Below are 5,825 nucleotides of genomic sequence, written 5' to 3' on the forward strand. Positions count from 1 at the left end.
TCCCCATTTCCACGTCTGCATCGTGTCACACATCCTAATCATTCATGAAAAATCCAGCCAAAGCATCCCAAGCATGATTCCCTTCTGATAGTTGCCATGGTGACCTTGGGAAAGTAGCCAACCCGGAGACAGTCGCCATGGAAACAGAGAAGCCCAAAAGCAATAATGACTTCAGGTCATGTCTGTGCAAAGACATCACGAGGTCGTCGGAGAGTAAACAAACTCATTCATATCTGCAAACAGAGGGTGGCGGGATTCGGGGAGGGGGGCATAAAGGTGGGGTGCGGGGACCAGCGGGAGCCGTGTGGGTGACGGTGCTGGCTCAGCCCGCGCTGCTGTCACTTGAATTTTATCCGTCGAGACACCTCATCGTCACACGACTTACGTAAAAATCAAGATGAGGAACAGGGTGGGGGGGGGGAATAATCCCGTAAGTGCAAAGCTGTGAGATACTATCCTAGATATTAGGGAGTGTATTTAGGCACCTCCTCTATTTTTAAGCCTGAGACAGCACAGCTCTCCATGTCTGGAGGAGGGACAAGGACAGCCGCACAGCGCACAAGCCAAGATGCTCTGTGATGAATGGACCACTTACAGCAACTGGTGTGCGCTGCGTTTTCTAGAGCATCACTGAGTCCTTCCCTCCCCTCCTCTGAGCCGGAGTGGGCTGGGCACGGGGCAGGGGAGCAAGTCCCAGTCCCCAGCAGCTTCCTCCGAGGGACAGGGATGTGCCCGACCTCTGGCTGCTGCCACACTGCGTGTTTTGCAGGAGGGCTGACTGCAGGCGGGCAGGATCTCCTGTGACCACAGGCACCTCTTCAGACCCCAGCACTGCCCATTTGCCATCCATCGCTTCCCCTCCGCACCAGGCGCTCGCCGCCCACCCCTACCTCCAGGCCAGAGGCGCAGACGTAGGCGCTAGCACGGAGGAGGAAGGAACAAGCTCCTCGTCTCGGTCAAACGGTCCCGGCGAGTTCAGGAGAGCAGAGGCGCTGCCAGTGCGTAAAGGAAACGTCCGGCAGCCCCCTCCCTGCAGACGCAGAGCGCGCGGCGGCCGCACAGGCAGTTGGTGCCATAGTTATGCAGTGAGTCACCAGCTGTTTACAGAGTTTGAGAGCTCACATTCCCACAGCATCAGAAACTCTTCCTTCCCTCGGCATCCCCCCCTCCCTCGCCGCCCCCATCCCTACAAGGAAAGGGGCACGCTGCCGTCCCGCTGGCGGCACTCCGCGCTGCTAAAACCGGAAAAGGAAAGTCAGAAAGGAGGGGGAGGCCGACGACAGACCCGTCACACCCACCGATTACACAAAAACCCTTTTGATCCTCACCCAGCGCGTCTTCAAAGCGCTTGCTACGCCAGCCGATGGAAAAACTGAACAGGGCCGTTTGGCTGCACGGAGATGGAAAGAAATGTAAAATATCGTGGAAAACAAGAGCCGAGGGGCCAGGTTGCCTCCGGTGGGGGTCAGTGCGCGGGCTCGCCTGCCACCCCGAGCAATGCTCCAGCTCCACGTGACAAAACCCCTTCTGGTCACCTGTTGCTCCGTGTCGCCAAAGCAACATCTCCTTACCCTGCACATTCCTTGGAGGACGGCACAGACGCCTTCACACAGGGTAGGGGACCTTGTGCTGCGCGCCCGTCTCCCCCTGCACCCCCAAGCACCCTGGATGGGCCAGCATCGCTCTGAGATGGGCCGGGATCCATCCTATTGCACCAGGGGCCATGTGCCAAGTTGGCTGCCGCTGGCACAGAGATGAGCAAGGAGGTTCAGGGCACTGTCAGGAATTGTGACACCGGGCCCTCTTCAAACCTTGGTGGGAGATGGGGGTCCGCCCCGACCCCAAGGGCGGGATTTGGTAGTGCGAGTAGAAACGCTCGGAGAAGCTCAAATCTCACACTCAGACACGAGTGCCAGCGCAAGCCTTATCTCTGCACTAGGTAAACCCACAGGTGTGGTCCGGGCTCCGCTCGAAACCAATACAACAACACTCGCAACCCTCACCAACAGTCCTCCAGGGCCTCGGGCTCTGTCTCCACCTCCCCACCTACAAAATCCTTCTCATCAGGACTATTTGGGATTATTCAGCTACCAACAACAAGCAATTAAGATCGGCACAGCATCTCCCACAGTTTAGAAGGCAATACCCCACAACAAAAGCCGTAAACCATCCTGCAAACGTGTCATATCCAGCAGCATTCACTAAACATGCCACACAGGGGTCTTCTGGGACCCTGCCTGCAATTTGATTACTAGAACCCTTTTAGTCTTTACCCTATTCCTGCCCTTCTTTTCTTAATTGCGTTTGCTGCATCACGTCTAAAATTAGGAGCTCGGCTTTTTGGAACAAGGACCGCATTACATCTCCATTCTGTAAGCAGTACGACACACTTCGAACGCTACATAAATAAAGTGTCGAGTAGTAATACACCAACTGTAAGGGGCAAAGGCTTTCCCAGTGCAGCTCCACGCTTGTATTTAAAGCGAGTGTTTTGACTGTGGGTTACATAAAGAGCCCTTGTAATCCTGCAATAAAGTTACCCATTGACAGCCCTGCCAACGCCCTCTCCCAGACGACTCCTATGCCTCTTGCAGCATCCTCCCAAAAACCTGGAGGTCTCCGGCTGACATCCCAAGCCTGATGGTCTCACCGTGGACCGCCTACAGATCCCCAGTTCCTTTCCTTTGAAAGGGGAAGACGGCAGAAAGCCTGACTCAGGCAGAGGTAGGACAGAGCTTTCCACACAAGGCTTGCAATTAAGAAAGAAAACATGCCAGAATGAGATTTCAGACTTTCCACGCTACAGGGCTTTCAACGCGCATCACGGAATTACTATAAAGTCACTGCCGACACCTGACAACTGTGGATAAACTCGGATTTTAAAACTCTTTCTACGCTGAAAGACAAACCCCGGCCAGAACACGAGTGGCTGGCAGACGGCCCTGCTGGTGTTGAGCTTCCATCCTCAGACACATACAGCAAACTGAAAACGTGCAACCCTCACCTTCAGCCAGGCCAGCGATGACTTCCAGGGGGCAGAAAACCAGCGTAAGGCTCAAGCAGCGATGGGGATCTCTGTGTCTCGATTCAGCACCGACAGTTACGCAGGGAACACTCTACTCATTCCCAAACGCGACGATTTAATTCCCAGGCAGCCGTTTCAGTCAAGTTATCCAAATTTTCTCATTTATCCGCAAGTTATTCCCAGCTCCAGAGCGCTAGCCAAACAGATGTGCCTACCAAGGATAACATGAGAGCTGACAGGTGAAGGGAACCACAGATGCTTAAATCTTTGTCGCCGTGCCTCTGCCGCTCGGAGGCACGACACGGATTCCCAGCACATTGCAGCATGGTAGGCAGAGCACCATCCCTCTCTCCATCATTCAAAAAGCCATTCTCCTGCTCTGACAATCTTCACACATCCTGTAAGGCAGACTGACGCTTGTCACTCATTTGTAATGAGAGCGGGGAGGGACGGGCTGGTGGTGTGAATCAGAGAGTAGAAGCATATGCGAGGCAATATATTTGACATGAAGAGAGAGAAGACACAAGGAGGGGGTGAGTCACTGTTTACTGTTCTAGAGGAGCTCCACGCAGCCCTCGCCCAGCTGGCCAGCTTTCCGTTTCCCTTATGGATCGGAACCAGCATCCAGCAGCAAAGAGGAGATTCAGGAACCTTCAGAGCGCATTTGAGAGCTGCCAGGACACGGCTCTCTGAGGCGCTCTCTGGGGAAGCCTGGACACGGATCAGACAGTCTTCAGTGGTTTGGTAAACAACCTACTCAGATGCTGCAGAGAGCCTGTGGTTAGGAGCAGAGGATACAGAGTACCAGGAGGGTACGCTTGCGTGCCACCTCAGAAAATTCACGGAGGAGGTGGCTGAAGGGGAAAGGTATGGGGCAGGCAGCCCCGGTACTGACAAGCACACAGCACTTTTTCCACCATGCGCTTATAAAACACAGTGCCAGAGCCACACCAGAATTACACCTCAGCATCACTAGCCCAGAGATGCATCTCCCCCAGATAGCCAAGCTGAGCCACCAAGCAACAAGTAACTCGCTCGGACGCACAGACAGATCCCAGGGCAGAGCCGGGATTCCTAACTTCGCTGCTTCTGACCCCACATGCCAGCCACCGAGTCAGACCTCTTCACCCACTGCTAACAGTGGAAGATAACGGCATCACTATTCAGGGACCTGCAATGTCGCAAAGCAGTGGGATTCACTACACAACCTGTCCCTCCGCCCGGGAGCTCGGCGGCAGGGTAATCGCTCTCGTTACTGCCTTTCCCCCCTCAGTTCTTGTGCTGATGGTCACAGAGCGCTGCACCGCTTTGGGCTCGGTTTGTTCTTGGAAGGCTCTCTGCCGGAGTTTGAAGACAGCCTGAAACAATAGCTCAGACAGAAGTGGAAACTGCCTGATCATCTCTACAGGGTGCTGAGCCTGAAACTTCTGGGTAACTGAAAGTGCTAGCGCTGCTCAAGTATTTCACAGCTGGATGTTTACAAAAATGATCAGAGAGCGAGCTTATCCCACAAACCCCGACTGCCGCGGGGGCCAGCGCTCCCAGCTGTCCTTTCTTCGCTTCCCAAACATCTCACACAGCTAGAGATTTTCAATACCAAGTTCTGCAGCGCATTCCACACCATTAATCATCTTCCAATGCTGATGGAAACAAGAGTGTATCAAGCCGATCTGTATTTTTCCCTTTCAGGAGGCACACAGCGGTACCGAACTCCTTGCCGCAACAGATTGCCGAGGCAGGCGACGGCGCAGAAATGAGATAAAACATGACAAAGCACACTGTCCTTGACAGGCAAGCAAAAAAAAAAAAAAAAAAAAACGCTCATGAATTTCTGCCTCTGGTTCAGAAACACTTGCAAAGGAGGGTACGAGCCTGGCGCAATCCTGCCAGGAACATCTAACAGGGCTCAGGTACAAAGCCCTGACATGCTCAGAGCCCGCAGAAGCGGGCAGGGTGTCCCGACGGCGAGAGTCACCGCACGCCCCGATCTTGCGGCAATCGCCCCGTTGCTGCCAGACGACCGTCCGGCACCTCCGCCGGGTGCGAGCAGAGTTAACTCCGGTGCCGCGCAGCCCTTCGCGCTGCCATTGGGCAACCGCGGCGTCCATCACCTCTAGGAAGTGACTGCACGAGGAAGGCTTCTCCGCAGGCAGCACCTCGTACACACACGGAAGGAGCAGGGGGGAAAAGCGGAGGAATGCGCGCCCGTTTCGTCAGTGAGAAAAATCACAAGGTAAATTCATTTGCTAAAACCCCGACAGTGCCACGGCGTAACGGGCCGGGCTAGGGCGCAGGGCGGCGCGTCTCGATGGACGGAGCTTATAAAGTCTGAAAGTTCAAGAAAAAGGCGTGCAGCTTTCCGGGGAAACACTTTCCTCTTACCGGCTCCCCCCGCCCGCGCGGTCCCAGCTCAGCTTTAGGACTATGCTGGCGAAGGAGGGGTCGGCCAGGTGAAAGTGAAAATGGAGGCCTTTCCCTTTTCTGTAACAACTTTGCCCAAAGGGGGCTCGTTCCTAATTTGAGACCTCGTGGCCTGCTTTTGGCAGAATCCGTAAAATAAATCCTCGGCGGAGCAGCCCACGAGGGAGGGGAGCGGGCCCTCAGCCTGAGGAAGAGGAGGAGGAAGGAGGCCTTTTCTCAAACAGACCCTGACACACCACGGGAGAGTTCAGAGATCTCAGTTCCCCTCGCTCGTGGCCTGGATGCTTCCCCAGTTTATGCCACTGCCCTCGCTGGGAGCTCGTTAGAGGTTCCCCCACCCACCCCGTTTCTGACCAAATCCCCAAGCCGTCCCGCGCCC

General features: G+C 55.0%; 2 protein-coding genes across 3 annotated transcripts in view; one reads left to right on the forward strand and one right to left on the reverse strand.

Annotated features, from left to right (window-relative positions):
• The window catches only part of MAFK (MAF bZIP transcription factor K), a 7,368-nt gene extending 4,342 nt beyond the window's left edge, over positions 1-3,026 (reverse strand). The window contains exon 1 of one of the 2 annotated variants that reach the window (XM_009641814.2): positions 3,005-3,026. The gene's annotated coding sequence lies outside the window, so the exon portion shown is untranslated. Of the gene's footprint in view, positions 1-890; positions 913-3,004 lie in introns of those variants that run through there. The other variant, XM_035897222.1, reaches the window with a different exon arrangement.
• An 87-nt stretch (positions 3,027-3,113) lies between these two features.
• LOC104128958 (lysosomal alpha-glucosidase) overlaps positions 3,114-5,825 on the forward strand; it is an 18,589-nt gene continuing 15,877 nt past the window's right edge. The window contains exon 1 of the mRNA XM_009641815.2: positions 3,114-5,258. The gene's annotated coding sequence lies outside the window, so the exon portion shown is untranslated. The remainder of the gene's footprint in view (positions 5,259-5,825) is intronic.

This window comes from Egretta garzetta, unplaced genomic scaffold (assembly GCF_000687185.1).
Source record: "Egretta garzetta isolate BGI_Z169 unplaced genomic scaffold, ASM68718v1 scaffold57, whole genome shotgun sequence".
Classification (NCBI taxonomy): Eukaryota; Metazoa; Chordata; class Aves; order Pelecaniformes; family Ardeidae; genus Egretta; species Egretta garzetta.